Source organism: Apodemus sylvaticus, unplaced genomic scaffold (genome assembly GCF_947179515.1).
Source record: "Apodemus sylvaticus unplaced genomic scaffold, mApoSyl1.1 scaffold_343, whole genome shotgun sequence".
Taxonomy (NCBI): Eukaryota; Metazoa; Chordata; class Mammalia; order Rodentia; family Muridae; genus Apodemus; species Apodemus sylvaticus.
Window position 1 is genome coordinate 60,700 of NW_026263429.1, and position 18,248 is coordinate 78,947.

At 41.1% G+C, this 18,248-nt stretch overlaps 1 pseudogene; it reads left to right on the forward strand.

The window, feature by feature from the left end:
* The first annotated feature begins 6,817 nt into the window (after window positions 1-6,817).
* LOC127676247 (protein LLP homolog) lies at window positions 6,818-7,185 on the forward strand (annotated as a pseudogene).
* The last annotated feature ends 11,063 nt before the right edge of the window (window positions 7,186-18,248 follow it).

Consider the following 18,248-nt stretch of genomic DNA (forward strand, 5'->3'; position numbering starts at 1 on the left):
AGTGCAAGCTGCCCCTTCCCCGTTGGCCTCTGGTGCACAGCTTACACCCTGCACTGCCTGTAGACAGGGTGCTGCTGTCCAGGCTGTTCAGATCCCGAAGCAGGCACCTGAAGGCTCCCGCTGGGGCCCGCAGGATAATCCACACATCAAATGAGGTACAAGAAGAAAGGAGGGAGCACAGAGGGCAGCGGCAGCAGCAGTGCAGCAGTGGCTGGTCCAGCTGAAGGGCCATCAGCAGTGGAACCAAGGCGACACAGGGTCCAGTTAGGCCCTGCGCCCATGACCACTGACATTCACTGACCAGCTGGGCGGCAAGCAGCTGCGGTTCTGCGGAGCTCTCCAACACCTGCTGTCTCCTGAATTTTTTATCTTAGAGCATACGGTATTGGTGTTCTGTTTAGAAACTTTCTCCCTGTACCGATGTCCTCAAGGGTCTTCCCCAGTTTCTTTTCTATTAGCTTCAGAGTGTCTGGCTTTATGTGGAGGTCCTTGATCCATTTGGATTTGAGCTTAGTACAAGGACACAAGGATGGATCAATTCGCATTCTTCTGCATGCTGACCTCCAGTTGAACCAGGACCATTTGTTGAAAAGGCTATCTTTTTTCCATTGGATGTTTTCAGCCCCTTTGTCGAGGATCAAGTGGCCATAGGAGTGTGGGTTCATTTCTGGATCTTCAATCATGTAATGTCTAATGTACAAAAAACAAAACAAAACAAAAAAAAAAAACAAAAAAAAAAAAACAAAAGGAAAACATGGCCATTAATAAATTAAGGAAGGCAGCATTAAAGTCCAAATGTTTTTGCTAATCTAATTGTTGACAATGTTATTACTGGAATTTGTAAAACAAGAATCATCAGCTAAAGCCATTTGATTCCATTTGTGTCCAACTGCAGAAGCTTAATTATTTTGACAAAACTTGCCTCAAACTGAGATTTTCTTTTTCTTTCTTTCTTTCTTTCTTTCTTTCTTTCTTTCTTTCTTTCTTTCTTTCTTTCTTTCTTTCTTTCTTTCTTTCTTTCCTTCTTTCTTTCCTTCTTTCCTTCTTTCCTTTTTCTTTGTTTTGTTCTACCTTTTCGTTCTTTTCTATTCTTTTTTCTTTTTGGGTTTCTCAAAACACGGTTTCTCTGTATATCCTTGGCTGTCCTGGAACTGAATCTGTATACCAGGCTGACCTTGAATTCAAATATCTGCCTGCCTCTGCCTCAAAAGTGCTGCCTGGGAGTTAAAGGATGCACCACCACTGCTGGGCTGAGATTATTTCTCCATGTAAATGTTAAAAAAGATGGGAAATGCATACCTGTTGGTTAGATAACCAAGTCTCACATAGACATGAGTGCTTCATTTATACCTGCAAACTCTAGGCTGGAGTTGTGTTTTGGGGAAGTAAACAAATGTCTACAAAGAATTGCCCCTGGGCTGATGGCATGGCTCAGCAGGTAAGAGCACCAACTGCTCTTCCTGAAGTCCTAAGTTCAATTCCCAGCAACCACAACCATCTCTAATGGGGATCCAATGCCCTCTCCTGGTGTATCTGAAGACAGTGAGAGTACACTAACATATAAAAAAAATAAATAAATCTTAAAAAAAAAGAATTCCCCTTGTGTTCAACTTGAGGGGAGCAGGATTGCTTTAGAAAGAGCTGATAAGCAGGGCTTGGTGGCACATGCCTGTAATCCCAGCACTTGGGAGGCAGAGGCAGGCAGATTTCTGAGTTCAAGGTCAGACTAGTCTACAGAGTGAGTTCCAGGACAGCTAAGGCTACACAGAGAAACCCTGTCTTGGGGGGAAAAAGAAAGAAAGAAATGACCTGATATATTTTTGAAAATGTATTGCATTAGATTCATTCAGTTGGGAAGAACCACACTAAATGTTGGTGAGATCATTCCTCCAGCCCATGGGTTGGGGTCTCCAATGAAGAAAAAGGGGGAAGGGGGAGCTGAGGAGCAAGCTTTCCTTTGCTCTTTGCTTACTGATTTTGGAAGTCAGGAGAGCAGCTGCCTTGAGCTCCTGCAACCATTTCTTCCTCACCATGATATCCTTGAAGTAGAAGACAGCATACTTATTCTTTTAGGCATTTTGTAGCAGAAAGAAGAGAAGTGAGTGATATTTCCCATGAAGATTTAAGTGTTGGGGCAGTGGAATCTGAATAATAAGAAAGTAAAAGTCAGATACCAAACAAAAATATTTAGTAGAGAAGGCATGAAGTAGTGTGTATTTTCTTGGATAGAAAACAAACAAAGGAGCTGTTTACTCACATGCGTGCAGTGAAAGGCTGGCTTGTGGAGCAGATGGACTTGGATCACTCCTCCATGTGGTATTTTTTTTCTCTATAACATTGGAGAGGAATGACTCTGGCATTTGAAAACTACCAATGTGGGCTGAAGTCTTCAGGATGAATGTAGAGGGTAGATCTAGAATGGTGTCACATCAGGCAATATGAAGGGAAAAGTTCTTGGGCCAAGGAAATTAGCTTGTATTTATTGCCACAATCAGAATTTTACCACAAGTTGAATCATATTTTGTCTAGTCTCTTGCTCCCATCTGGTCCAATAATAATAATTCTACTTTTTCCCCCTCAGAAAAATGGAGTCAGACATTTTGCAAACCCTCCAGGAAACACTCACCTGCTTCATTTGCCAGGGCATCTTTATGGTTCCAGTCTCCTTAAGGTGTGACCATACCTTATGCAAGGCCTGTCTCATCCTTGCTTCAGAAGACTTTGGAATCCCTGACCTCTGCCCTATATGTAAGTAACCATCCAATGGGACATTCAGAAATAACATCACAATCTGTTACCTGGTATCTGCTATGAGAAAAAAACAGTCTCATGAAGTATTTGCATTCTCAGGATCAAAAGTGCATGATCCACAAAGAGAGAAAGACAACATTCTCTGGTGATAGCAGGGTCCTCTTCTGTCAATTCTGACTCCCAGAATCACAGAGGTCAGAGATACTGCATCATTGGACTGCATGTTTGTACGCAAATGGTAAGTGATATTTCTGAAAAAGAAAATGAGAGCTTGAGAGAGGGAGGCTTAGCAGACCACAGGGAGAGGCTTGTCCTGATTCTGAGGAATCCACTGTGCTCTAAATCTTGCCAGTTTTTAAACAAAGAATGAATGAGGAATGACTATAAAATATAAACATTTCATGACAGGTGCAGAAGTAAAATAGCATTTCTAGTTTCATGATTCATTATGTTCATGTCATTGAAAATTATAATAATCATAAATTTACATCTTTAAAAACTGCTTTAACAACTGACATGAGACTAAAATCCCAAAAGTACATTGGAATGAGGTGGTTAGAAGCATCTGGGGACCCAGTCGGATGCTAATTATCCAGACAATCATCAATTACAGTCCATCACTTTACTTGAGCACAGGGTGGTTGTGCTTTTTAATTCTATAGTCTGAAATCTAAAGTTCCATAGTTATTAAAATAAAACAGAAACAGCACTGTGATTCTTCTTCTACCCTCTCTAAAGTAATTGTGTTCAGTGCTAGAGTTTGTCATCAGGTAACTCATTATTTATGTAAGGATGATATTTATTTATGCTTATTTACTTTTATTTATTTATTACAGGTGAAACTTGAAAAGAAATTGGTATCTTTATTGAAGAATATCCAAGAACAGCAGGAGACTAAATGCAGAGAGGAGAACAATTTTTCAGTGTTTGGTGAGTATGAGAGTGATGTATAAAGTCAACCAGATGCAGATATCTTGCAAAGTTGGCCATTCACAATTTGAGGATCATACATGCGAAGTGATGCTAGGAAATTCTTTTATGTTAACCTTAAATTCTTAAAGGCAAAATCTCTGTATAGCCCTGGCAATCCTGGAGCTCACTCTGTAGACCAGGCTGGCCTCAAACTCAAAAATGCGCCTGCCTCTGCCACCCAGAGTGCTGGGATTACAGGCATGTGCCACCACCACAAGGCTTAGAATTAGAACTTTTAAGTGTGCTCAGTATACAAAGTGGGATTCCAGGATGATTGAAATATTATGTATCTATGTGATTCTAACTTAGTGGTATCAGGCAGAAGTACAGAGATGTACTGTAGGCAGATTTGTTGATGAATAAAAGCTTGAATCCCTATTTGATCTAAACAAATATAATTATTTACCATCTGTGAATGAACCATACTCTCATCATTCAGAGAGAAGGGATTTTTTCTATAAAGAAACAAAATTACATTTCCGCCTCTTCTTTCATTTCCATTATTTTATAGCTGTTTATGTTGGGGACACACTTGAAAGATGTTAATTGTCCCCAACATAAAACAGCTTTAAATATCGAGTATTCTTCCAGTCTGAGAACACACAATTGTTTTCTGACATTCAAAAGTGATGACTACTTGGCCTGCGCCAAGTATCTGAGAAGAGTAATCAACAATCATGCAGTTCAATAAGATCTCAACACATTGAAACATTAAGTTCAAAGGGGATTATGAGGTATTTTATGTTTCTAATGCATCCATTTCTATTAGAAAAAGAGAAAGCAAATGTTGGGGTTGCATTTAAATCAAGTACTGAATTCTTTTTTTGTTGTTTTTGTTTGTTTGTTTGTTTGTTTGAGACAGGGTTTTTCTTTGTAGCCCTGCCTGTTCTCAAACTCACTTTGTAGACCAAGCTGGCCTTGAACGCAGAAATCCAACTGTCTCTATGTCCCAAGTGCTGAGATTAAAGGCCTGTGCCACCACCACCCGGCTCAGAATTCTTGAGAAACTCTGAATTCCCCAATTTCCTGAAAGATTACATTACAATCATAAAACATCACTTTTGATACATCTACAATACATCATCTCTTATCTAACACACAGGAAACTTTGCAGAAGAGGCAGATACATCATAAGAGCCAGAGCACCAGAACATCTGCTTCAAAATAGGCACACCAAGGAAGAGGGAGTTGAAGGAGGTTTCTTGGGTGACTATACAATATAAGAAATTGCCTTAAATTAATATAAGATCTAAAACACACCGTGGTCTAGAGTACTGACTGCTCTTCTGAAGGTCCTGAGTTCAAATCCCAGCAAGTACATGATGGCTCGTAACCATCTGTAATGAGATCTGATGCCCTCTTCTGGTGTCTGAAGACAGCGACAGTGCACTTACATATAATAATAAATAAATCTTTAAAGAAACAGAAGAACAGTCATGGCATCTCAGGGGCTTATCTCCTGTTCCAAGCTCATCAAATGCACATTTGGGGTGGGCAAAAGGCCTTCATTTTGGCTACTTTTAACAAAATATAGAATATAGATACTTTCTTATTTAATTATTGTTATCTTTTGAATTCAATGTAATAAGCTGAAATACAAAACTGATGTATATACATTTTAAAATGTATTCTTAAATACAATACAGCCTGATCATATCCTCTCCTTCTTCCATTTTCCCAGTCCAAGACTGGGCAAGGCAACTCTAGCAGGAAATGGGTCTCAAAAGCAGACAAAAGAGTCAGACCTCTTTCCAATTTTAGGAGTCCTACAAAGCCACAAGCTAAAAGCCATAACCTGCAGAGGACCCAAAGCACAGACCAATGCCCCAGGATTGCTGCCTTAGTCCCTGCTTAATTGATTCTGTGGGCTGTATTATCCTAGTGTCCTTGATTCCTCTGACTCTTATTATTTTTCCTCCCCTATCCCTTGCTGAGCAGTTGTGGTGCACACCTTTAAGCCTACTACTTGGGAGACAGAGGCAGGCAGATTTCTGAGTTCAAGTCCAGCCTGTTCTACAGAGTGAGTTCAAAAACAGCCAGTGCTACTTAGAGAAACCCTGTCTCAAAAAAAAAAAAAAAAAAAGTCTTCCTCCCCCGCAGCCATAGGATTCCTTGAGCTCTGAGGGCAAAGGCCTAATGGAGTACTCCAATTTGTGTTCTCTCTCCATCTAATGTATGGCTATGAGTCTTACACTGACTTTCATCATCTTCTAGGGAAAGTGTCTCTGATGATTATTGAACTAAGCCCCAATCTATGAGTGAAGCAGAATACCACTAGGAATCATTTCATGGACTTATTTTTCCTACCCTAGGTCCTTGTCTATTCAGACTCTATTTCTTGATTATCCAGGTAGTGTCAGGCATAGCTCCCTCTCTTGTTGTGTGGTTTGAATTAGACCACTCACAATTTGACTACTCCCAAAAGTTTTTCTCCATTGCCCCAGCACATCTTTCAGGCAGGATAGATTGTAGGTATAAGGACTGTACCTGGGTTCATGTTGCAATCCCACCACTGTAAGTTGCCTGGTTATAGAATATGGCTGGTCCAGGCTCTACATCCTCCTTTGCTGAGAATGGTCTTTAGGTCACCTTTGTACATTCCAGGAATTTTCCATTTCACTAGATTTCTACATCAGCTCCCAAAGTCAACCATTTCCAGTTGACTCTCCCATACTCTCCCTCCATTCCTCCTTGAGAACTTGATTCCTTCTGTTCCCATCCCTACCTAACCTAGTCTACCCTCAAATGTATCCTACTTCCTCCTTGTCAGTGACATACATTTGGCCCTGGTAGAACCCTCCTTGTTAATTGGTCTCTCTGGGTTGGTGGTCTGCAGCATGATTATCATTTACTTAATAATTAATAACCACTTATAATTGAATGGATACCAGGCTAGTCTTTATGGGTCTCTGTTACCTCATTCAGGGTGTTTTTCACTAATTCCATCTATTTTCCTGAAAATGTCATGATGTCATTTTAAAAAATAGCTGTGTAATATTTCATAGTATAAAAGTACCAGATTTACAGCTGGAAGTGTCTGTGCTTCTGGTTGGTGTTCTAAGCATGGTCAGCAGTAGTGTTTCTCAGGTAAATCATGGGTCAAAGGTTGTGGGGTAAGTGGAAAAGGAAGATGCTTGCTGAGAAGAGAAAGAAGAATTCATCAAGGGAGCTCAACAGACTTAAAAGTATTCTCAGAGTTGATGGTGATGCTTTAATGAACCTCATTGAAATAGAAACTGTGGTGGTACCCAAACATTGCCAGGAGAAAATGCAATGTGACATGGATGATGAAAAGGATAACATGAAATGGAAACTGAAATTAGGAGAAACAGAAAGACTTTAGACCAACATGTCCAGTACCCAGGGTGGATAAACCAGAGGCAAAGAAAAAGACTGAAGGCCAAGAGAGAAAAGAAACAGGGGAAAGGCAGAGCAAAGGTTGTGAAGAACATGGCCTGGTAGACCCTTAAAGAGTGGAAAGAGAGCCAGGCGTGGTGCTGTACCCCGTTAATGGCAGCACTCAAGGCAGAGGCAGGTGGATCTCTGAGTTTGAGGCCAGTCTGGGCTACACAGCAATTCCAAGATACCCAGAGATCTTTTACACAGAGAAACCCTGACTCAAACAAGCAAGCAAACAAACAAACAAACAAAAACCCAGAAGCTATTTGTTTTCAGTTTGGACTTAGTTATGTAAGTCACAACCAAAATAACTCATTTGTGTTAGAAATGTGAATAAAATATCTTTGGTGATGAAAGAATATTATGCTGAGTTTGGGACTAGATACAGCAGCCTAGGCACTGAGTATCATGAGCATTAGTGTGCTTATACTTATTTGATCTTACAAATGACCATTATACTCAGTGCCAAAACATGTTCATATCAACAAAGTTTGGGCAGAAAGCTATTATGCTGTCACATTCAAAAATTGCTTATAAAGGGCCTGAGGATGACTCAACCTCTGCTCCTTGTTGGGTGGCTCACAACAGTTCCCAGGTATGCGCCCCCTTGTGGCCTTCACTGGGACCCATATTCATATGCACAAGTTTCCACTAATAACTAGATAACTGAAAAATAAAGAATAACTAAAATATTGCTTTTGGCAAAATGGCCATTTTAACTATATTGATTCTACCGATCCATGAGTATGGGAGGTTTTCCCATTTTTTGAGGTCTTCTTCCATTTCCTTCTTCAGAGTCTTGAAGTTCTTGTCATACAGATCTTTCACATGTTTGGTAAGAATCACCCCAAGATACTTTATACTGTTTGTGGCTATTGTGAAGGGGGTCATTTCCCTAATTTCTTTCTCAGCCTGCTTATCCTTTGAGTATAGGAAGGCCACTGATTTGCTTGAGTTGATTTTATAACCTGCCACTTTGCTGAAGTTGTTTATCAGCTGTAGGAGTTCTCTAGTGGAGTTTTTTGGGTCACTTAGGTAGACTATCATGTCATCTGCAAATAATGATAGTTTGACTTCTTCCTTTCCAATTTGTATCCCTTTGACCTCCTTATGTTGTTGAATTGCCTGAGTTAGTACCGCAAGTACAATATTGAAAAGATAAGGAGAAAGGGGGCAGCCCTGTCTAGTCCCTGATTTTAGTGGGATTGCTTGTAGTTTCTCTCCATTTAGTTTGATGCTGGCTTCTGGTTTGCTGTATATTGCTTTTACTATGTTTAGGATGGGCCTTGAATTCCTGTTCTTTCCAAGACTTTAATCATAAAAGGATGCTGAATTTTGTCTAATGCTTTTTCAGCATCCAATGAAATGACCATGTGGTTTTTTTCTTTGAGTTTGTTTATGTAGTGGATTGCATTGGTGGATTTCTGTATATTGAAACCACCCTGCATTCCCAGGATAAAGCCTACTGATCATGGTGGATGATCCTTTTGATGTGTTCTTGGATTCAGTTGGCAAGAATTTTATTCAGTATTTTTGAATTGATGTTCATAAGGGAAATTGGTCTGAAGTTCTCTTTCTTTGTTGGATCTTTGGTTTTGGTATCAGCATAATTGTGGCTTCATAGAAGGAATTGGGTAGTATTCCTTCTGTTTCTATTTTGTGGAATAGTTTGAAGAGTATTGGTGTTAACTTTTCTTTGAAGATCTGATAGAATTCTGCACTGAAGCCATCTGATCCTGTGCTTTTTTTGGTTGGAAGACTTTCTATGAATCCTTCTATTTCTTTAGGCGTTATGGGACTGTTTAGATGATCTCTTTGGTCCTGATTTACTTTTGGTATTTGGTATCTGTCAAGGAAATTGTCCATTTCCTCCACATTCTCCAGTTGTGTTGAGTACAGGCTCTTGTAGTAGGATCTGATGATTTTTCCCAATTCAATTCTTCACAGAGTTAGAAAGAGCAATTATCAAATTCATCTGGAATAACAAAAAACCCAGGATAGCTAAAACTATTCTCAGCAACAAAAGAAAGTCTGGGGGAATCAGTATCCCTGACCTCAAGCAATACTACAGAGCAATAGTGTTAAAAACTGCATGGTATTGGTACAGTGACAGGCAGGCAGATCAATGGAACAGGATAGAAGATCCAAAAATGAACCCACACACCTATGGCCACTTGATCCTCGACAAAGAGGCTGAAAACATCCAATGGAAAAAAGATAGCCCTTTCAACAAATGGTGCTGGCTCCACTGGAAGACAGAGGTATGGGACTCCCCTTTGAGTTGGAGTTACAGCAGTTGTGACTTGTCTGACTAGATAGGTGTTGAGATTTGAACTCAGGTCCTCAAGAATAGTAGTACTCTCTTTAAAGCAGAGTCATCTGTCCAATCCCAGACCTTCCATTTGTGAAAAGCATTTAGGAACAATTTCGCCTGCTGTGTCCAATGTTAAGTAGCATCTTTTTTGTTCAGATGAGCGGCTTCATATTTGAAAGTGTTACATTTTTTTTGAGCTTCTATTACTCAACCTGAGAGGCAGAGGCAGTGGACTGTTTCATCTAGTGATAACAGAAATAGTCCACAAAGAGTCTTTCCTTTTGTATTTTTATATTTATTTGTGTGCACATGCAGATACCATGCTGAGTCATCTCTGGGATTCTGGGGATGGGGGAATCTACACTCTCTAAGAGGAGAAGAGTGATGTTAGGGGGAGGGACTTGTGAGGCTGGAATCAGGAGTGCCTGGATTGAAGGTGTGTACTGTCAACACCCAGGTTCTCTGAACTGCAGCCATCTCTCCAGCCCCAGACCCCACCCCAGTTTTTTTAAGACTTGAGTCTCTACTGAGCTCTCAGGTAAGTTCCTTAATAAGCTAGGGGTCAGGGGTGATAACTAGTATAAGCCCTTTATTAACAAAAGAATTATTCCGTCAGAATCTGTAAATTAAAAGGCTTAGTCAAAAATACACATCCAGTGTGCTTTAAATGGTTTGAGTTAGTAAATTTAATGGAAATTAATTTCACTTCCCACTAAAATGATGCCTTATTTGGGCTTGTCTCTTGATCAGGTCAATGATGGGGATTGCTCAGTGGTCAAATGTGCTTACTGTTTTCAGGACCCAAGTTCAGTACCCAGCTCCCTCACAGCAGCTGAACTCTAGCATCAGATCTGACATGCCTTTCTGGCCCAAAACGGCAATTACACACATACACATAACACCCCTAATCCCCACCCTATAAAACCTGACCATGTTCCTCCTTCAATGCTCAATGAACACATCAAATTCTCATCACTAGATGTGTACAAACCCAAAGAAATCAGAAGCCTTCCTGCACTCAAAGGAAAAACAGGCTGAGAAAGAAATTAAGGAAATGACACCCTTCACAATAATCACAAACAATATAAAATATCTCAGTGTGACTCTAACAAAACAAGCGAAAGATCAGTACAACAACCTCAAGATTCTCATGAATGAAATTGAAGAAGACCTCACAAGTTGGAAAGATCCCCCATGCTCATGGATTGGAAGGATTAATATAATAAAATTGGCCATCTTTCCAAAAGAAATCTATACATTTAATGCAATCTCCACTAAAGTTCAACTCAATTCTTCATAGAGTTAGAAAGAGCAATTCTCACATTATTTGGAATAACAAAAACTCAGGATAACAAAAACTACTCTCAACAACAAAAGAACTTCTGGGGAAATCAGCATCCCTGACCTCAAGCTGTACTACAGAGCAATAGTGATAAAAACTGCATGGTATTGGTACAGTGATATGCAGGTAGATCAGTGGAATAAAATGAAGACCCAGAAATGAACCCTCATACCTATTGATTGCCCTTGATCTTTGAGAAACAAGTTAAAACTGTCCAGTGGGAAAACCCCCAGCATTTTCAATAAATGATGCTGCATGAACTGGTCATCAACAAGCAGAAGAATGCAAATTGATCCATTCTTATCTCCTTGTACAAGGCTCAAATCCAAGTGGATCAAGGACCTTCCACAAGAAAGGAGATACACTGAATCTAACAGAAGAGGAAGTGGGGAGAAGTCTCAAACACATAGGTATAGAGGAAAAATTCTGAACAGAACTCCAATGGCTTATGCTCTAAGACCAAGAATCAACAAATGGGACCTCATAAAATTGCAAAGTTTTTGTAAGGGAAAGGATACAGTCAATAGGGCAAGAGGGCAACCAACAGATTGAGAAAAGACCTTTACCAATCCCATATCCAATAGAAGGTTAGTATCTAATAGATACAAAGAACTCAAGAACATAGGCTCCAGACAAACAAATAAACCTTAACCAGAGAATTTTCAACTGAGGAAACTTTTTTTTTCTGAGACATGGTTTCTCTGTATAGCCCTGGCTGTCCTGGAACTCACTCTGTAGACTAGGCTGGTCTCGAACTCAGAAATCTGCCTGCCTTAGCCTCACATGTACTAGGATTAAAGGCGTGCACCACCACCACCACCACCTGGCTCAACTGAGGAAACTCAAATGGCTGAGAAGCACCTAAAAATGTTCAACAACTGTAGTGTGAAACAATAATTAAATAATACTGCCAAGCCCCCGAACCTAATCCCAGTGGGTTCAGCTCAGGGCAGTTCTCACAGTGTCTGCTGACAAAATCTTTTCCAACTAGTTCTCACAGCATCCCAGCTGTGCTTCCTCTCTGCCAGAGACTTTGTAAATGGCAGGAGTCCAGTGCTCCTGTTCTGTACTCAAATACCCAGGAGAGCATTATTCCTAAACTTAGTTAACCAAATACCATTATGTATTTAAAACTCCCAATTACATAATGCTAACTTACAAAGACAAATGTCTTACCCCAATTTTCCAACCTCTCCAAAACACCAAAAATATGTCTGAAGCCATCTGGATATCTGCATCCCTCCTTCTCCACTACTTGTGTCATCCACTGAACCTTCTTCTCGCTCTCCCTCTCCCCACCTCTCACTTCTATTAGCTCCTCCTCCTCTATCCCCTCCTATCACTGGCCTCTCGCTGCCTCAATGTAAATGGATGGGAAATATCTTGCAAAAAACATCCTTAGTCATTGGGAAAGGCAAATCAAAACAAAACTGAGATTCCACCTCACAACTGTCAGAATGGCTAAGATCAAAAACTCATGTGACAGCAGATGCTGGTGAGGATGTGTTGAAAGAGGAACACTCCTCTGTGGTTGGTGGGATTGCAAGGTGGTATAACCACTCTGGAAATCAGTCTGGCTGTTCCTCAGAAAATTGGACATAGTGCTACCTTAGGACATGGGTCTACAACTCCTGGGCATATACCTAAAAGATTCTCCAACATGTAATAAGAACACTTGCTTGACTATGTTCATAGCAACCTTATGTGTAATAGCCAAAAGCTGGAAAGAACACAAATGTCCTTCAACAGAGGAATGGATATAGAAAATGTAATACATTTACACAATGGAGTACTACCAGCTATTAAAAACAATGAATTCAAGAAATTCTTAGGCAAATGGAAAGAATCAGAAAATATCCTGAGTGAGGTAACCCAGTCACAATGAACACACGTGGTATGCACTCGCTGATAAGTGGATATTAGTACAAAAACTCAGAATACCCAAGATATAATTGACAGACACCATGAAGCTCAAGAAGGAAGGTCAAAGTATAAATGCTTCTGTATCTTTAGAAGGGAAAACAAAATAATCAGGGGAAGAAAGAATAGAGGAGAGTCTGACAAAAGGTCATCCAGAGACTGCCCCACCTGGGGAATCATCCCACCACATACAGACACCAAATCCTGACAACTATTGCAGATGCCAAGAAGGCTTGCTGACAGGAGCTGAATATAGCTGTCTCCTGAGAGGCTCTGCCAGAGCCTGACAAATACAGAGGCAGATGCTCACAGCCAACTGAGCATGGGGCCCCCAATAAAGTGGTGAAAGAAAGGACTGAAGGAGCTAAAGGGGTTTGCAACCCATAGGAAGAACAATATGAACCAGCCAGTACTCCCAGAGTTCCCAGGGACTAAACTAGCAACCAAAGGGTGCACATAGCCTCATATGTAGCAGAGGGCTACCTTGTCTGGCCTCAGTGGGTTAAGCCTTCAGAGCCTTGATGTTCTAGGTACAGCAATACCCAGGATAAAGGGGAGCACCCTCTCAGATGCAAATGGGAAGAGGGATGGGGAGGTTCTGTGAGGGGGCAAGGACCAGGGATAGCAGGCAGTGCTTGGGATATAAATAAACTAATTCAGTGCCTGGGTTAGATGGAATGCAGGATCCTAGAGAAACAGCCCAGGGGTTAGAGAAGAAAACTACTAGGCTGTTGAAAGCAGATTCTGGGCTTACAACTGGCTACTAAAGTTAGTGACTTGGAACTTAGATATTAAGAATCAACCTGAGTGAGATTTAGGCCAGTTTTACAAGCTCTGATAGCCTACACAGTCCAAACAGGGCAAACTGTCCCCATCACAGGTCCATAATTCTAAAAGCCACTCAGCCTAATTCAATAAAATCATATGTCTGACTACTTCCAAGATTTTATAAATAGAATAGTAGAGTTTTGTGAAATGTTAAATTTAATTCTATGTAAACAACAAGAGTACATGAACTCCTACTTGACTTCCAACCTGGCTGACCATCTAGACTCTAGCTGTGTCCATGCCAGGGGCATTGGAATTCCTTGGGATGTGGAATTGGACACTACCTGTCTTAACTGGATGCACGGGGCACTGGTGTGTCTCAAGTGTCTGTAGCTATTTGTTCTGAGAAAGTGTCTCTAATGAGATTGGGTCTAAGCCTGCCACTGTGTCTTCATACCAGCTGTGGGTTGTCACAGTGCCTGGAAAGGGGAGGTTCTACATAGCAAAACACTGGGGATGCCATATCCTCTGGGAATGCAGAAATGATTAGCTCCCCAGGAAGGCACTGGGGAAATGGCAGACAGTAAAAGAAGTGCTCCACACTCTATAAACGCCACTTCTGCAGAACACACATCAGCTTGATCAGAAAAGCATCTGTGCACCGCAGTTTCCCACCACACTGCCCTCGCCCTTCTGAGGTTCAGTCCTAGCTTCCATTACTGCCCCACCTGATCAAGAGCAGGTGGCATCTGAAGGATGGAGGGCAGGGAATAGATGGCCACTGTGAAGAGCAGCAACGTGATTTGTGATGGAGGCAAAAGACCTTCAGCATACCCATTTAGCAGAAGGAAACATAGTAACTCTGAGTGTCTTGGGCCCTTTACCTAAAGGAAAATCTGGAGAAAGAGGACCCTGAGATTTACCAAGGGAGTGTTTTCTGGAGTTGGGGAAATGGAGGAGCGAAGTTAGCACATAGCCTTCATGGGAGCAAGCTTCCATGCTGAACTGTGGGATGAGGATTATAACTGAGTTTGGTCCTCCAGATGGGGGATGCTCTGTACTCTTCCCTTACAAGTCAGTCATTGACTATGAATCTCTTTAGGGAAACACAGAACCCTTCAGATACAGATACAGAGAGCAGTTCTCCAGAGAGGGTCCAGCTCTGAACATTAGCAGCCAGCAATCCCGGCAGCTGGAGTAGAGGTTTCGCAGCTCCATCAGGAACCCAGAGCAAGAAACCAAGGGCAAGCGTCTGCTGCTGCAGGAGCCAGTAATCCTGATGGGAAAGAAGCTTTTCTGGACCATGCTCTCCCTGTGTCCCAGCTGCTTCCCCATCTTTCTTGACTTGGGTTTTCTTTCCTGTAGAATCGTTGCAAGCCTCTGTGCCTTCTGTTCTGTGGATTCACTTAGAACATCCCTGTCTGCCTAAATCTAGGACCTGGAAGGTTGGTTTTCAGCATCACAGCCAGCTCTCTAGTAAGGGGATCAAAGACAGGCCTCATTCATGGCATTCCTGGATGCCTGAGAGTCCTCCCCAGAGACTTCTAAGACTGGGATAGTAGAAGAATGCTGGTCTTCTGGGTAATAAGCCAGGGCCTTTAAAGTGGGTAGCCAGAGTGTCAGAGATGAAGTAGAACTGGGAAGAGAGCTCACTCAGTCACCTGCTTGCCTTTCTAGAACAGAGATGAGTTTGATCCCCAGGACCCATGTGTAAAATGCTGGGGCAAGGGAGATGGCTCAGTGGGTATTTTTTGAGTCTCAGGCCCTATAAAGATGGCAGAGAGAATAGACTCTACTTGAATACTGAGGTACATCATGTGTACCTACAAACACACACACACACACACACACACACACACACACACACAGAGAGAGAGAGAGAGAGAGAGAGAGAGAGAGAGAGAGAGAGAGAGAGAGAGAGGGAGAAATGTGGAACTTGTTATACTTACTTTTTTTTAAAGGAAGAAAAGCTGGGACAAGTGATGGACTCTTACAATCCTAGTGCTGGAAGGTGGAGTCTCAAGGATCTCTGGGACTCACCCGTTACCTCAGACTACTTTATGAGTTCCTGGCTGGTGAAAGACCTTGTCTCAATAAAGTGTGGGGGATGTCAGCAGTGTTTCCCTCTGACAAGGCCCCCCACACACACACACATACACACTGCCCCCACTATGCACACATTGCTAAAGTGAAGGGGCAACCCAGGAAGAGGGCTGGCTCCTTCTTCTGTCTGTCTCTGTCTGTCTCTGTCTCTCTGTCTCTCTCTCTCTGCATCTCTCTCTCTCTCTCTCTCTCTCTCTCTCTCTCTCTCTCTCTCTCTCTCTCTCTCTCTCTCTCTCTCTCTCTCAATATATGAGAGGGAGAGGGCCTTGAGGTCATCCAGATGAGAGAAGACCCTATATATATACACCTGCACCCTGGGTGTGAAAAATGCTCAGTCAAACCAACAGGTAAAAAAATAATCTTAAATCATCCCAACTCCCTCTGTTGCATCCTGGGAATGGTTTGGGTTTTTTGTTTGTTTGTTTGTTTTGTTTTTGTTTTTTGGTTTTTTGTTTTGGTTTTTTGTATTTGTTTTTTTTTTTTTTTTTTTTTTTTTTTTTTTTTTTGTATTTGGTTTCTTTGAGACGATGTTTCTCTATATAGCCCTGGCTGTCCTGGAGTTCACTCTGTAGACAAGGTTGGCCTTGAACTCAGAAATCCGCCTGCTAAGGTCAAAAATTCAGGAAACAGCAGGTGTTTGCGAGGAAGTGGAGAAAGAGGAATACTCCTCCACTGCTGGTAGGGCTGTAAGATGGTACAACCACTTTGGAAATCAGTCTGGAAGTTCCTCAGAAAACTGGACATGACACTTCTGGAGGACCCTGCTATACCTCTCCTGGGCATATACCCAAAGGATTCCCCGGCATGCAATAAAGACACATGCTCCATTATGTTCATAGCAGCCTTATTTATAATAGCAGAAGCTGGAAAGAACCCAGATGCCCCTCAAAGGAGAAATGGATACAGAAAATGTGGTATATTTACACAATGGAATACTACTCAGCAATTAGAAACAATGAATTCACAAAATTTTTAGGCAAATGGTTTGATCTGGAAAATATCATCCTAAGTGAGGTAACCCAATCACAAAAGAATACACATGGAATGCAATCTCTGATAAGTGGATATTAATTAACCCAGAAGCCCTGAATACCCAAGACACAAATTGCATAACAAATGACACCCATGAAGAAGTATGGAGAGGGTCCTGATCCTGGAAAGGATTGATCTAGCATTGGAAGGGAATATAAGGACAGAGAAAAAGGAGGGAGGTGATTGGAGAATGGATGGAGAGAAGGTTTATTGGACATATGGGGAGGGGGATCTGGGAAAGGGGAAATCATTTGGAATTTAAACAAAGAATATAGAAAATAAAAATATTACAAAAAAAAACAATAAAAAAAGAAAAAGAAAAAGAAATCCGCCTGCATCTGCCTCCTAGAGTGCTGGGATTACAGGGATGTGTCACCAACACCTGTCTTGGAGTGGTTTTTAAAGAAATCTACTTTAAGGACAGACCCCTTTTGTATAAAATCAAACAAAATCTGTACAAAGAAAGAGTAAAAAAAAATTCCATGATATTTTGTATAGAAACAGACAGGTTGATCAAACAAATGAAATCAAAGTCCCTGGAATAAACTCACAAACCTATTTGTATTTACTTTTTGATAAAGAAGCCAAAACCATAAAATAGAAAAAAAGGAAAGCATATTCAACAAGTATTGCTGGTCTAACTAGATGTCTGCATGTAGAATAATGCAAACAGATTCATGTTTATTGCCGTGCACAGAACTCAAGTAGAGGTGGATCAAAGACCTCAACATAAAATTGGATACACTAAATCTCATACAGTAAAGTGGAAAATGGCTCTGCATACATTGGTAGAGGAGACAATTTCCTGAACAGTATACTAATGGCTCAGGACATTACAATCAATATTTCATAAATGGGACCTCATGAAACTGAAAGCTTCACAATAGGAAAAAATCTTTATCAACTCTATATCTGAGAGTAGTAAAATATCCAATATATATATGGAACTCAGGAAATTATACAGCAACCAAATAGCTCAACAAAAATGGAGTACAGAGCTAAACAGAATTCTTTTTTTTTTTTTTTTTTTTTTTTTTTTTTTTTTTTTTTGAGACAGGGTTTCTCTATATAGCCCTGGCTGTCCTGGAACTCACTCTATAAACGAGACTGGCCTTGAACTCAGAAATCTGCCTGCCTCTGCCTCCCAGAGTGCTGGAATTACAGGCATGCACCACCATTGCCCGGCTTTAAACAGAATCCTTAACAGAGGTATCTTGGATGGCCGAGAAACACATAAAGAAATGATTGATTCCCTTCATCAACAGAGAAATTCAAATCAAAACAACTCTGAGATGTCATCTTATACCCATCAGAATGGCTAAGATCCCAAACCCCAGTGACAGCACATACTAGCAATGATGTGGTACAAGGGGAACACTCCTTCATTTCTAGTGGGAGAACAAACTCATATAACTACTCTAAAAATCAATTTGGCGGTTTCTCGGAAAATTGGGACTAGTTCTACCTGAATATATGGCTGTAGCACGCCTGGGCATATACTGAAAAGATCCTCTACCATCCCACAAGGACACTTGCTGAACTGTATCCATAGCACTTCATTTGTTACAGTTAGAACCTAGTAACACCCAGATGCCCTTCACCCACAGAATGGAAAAAATGTGGTTCATTAACATAATGGAATACTGC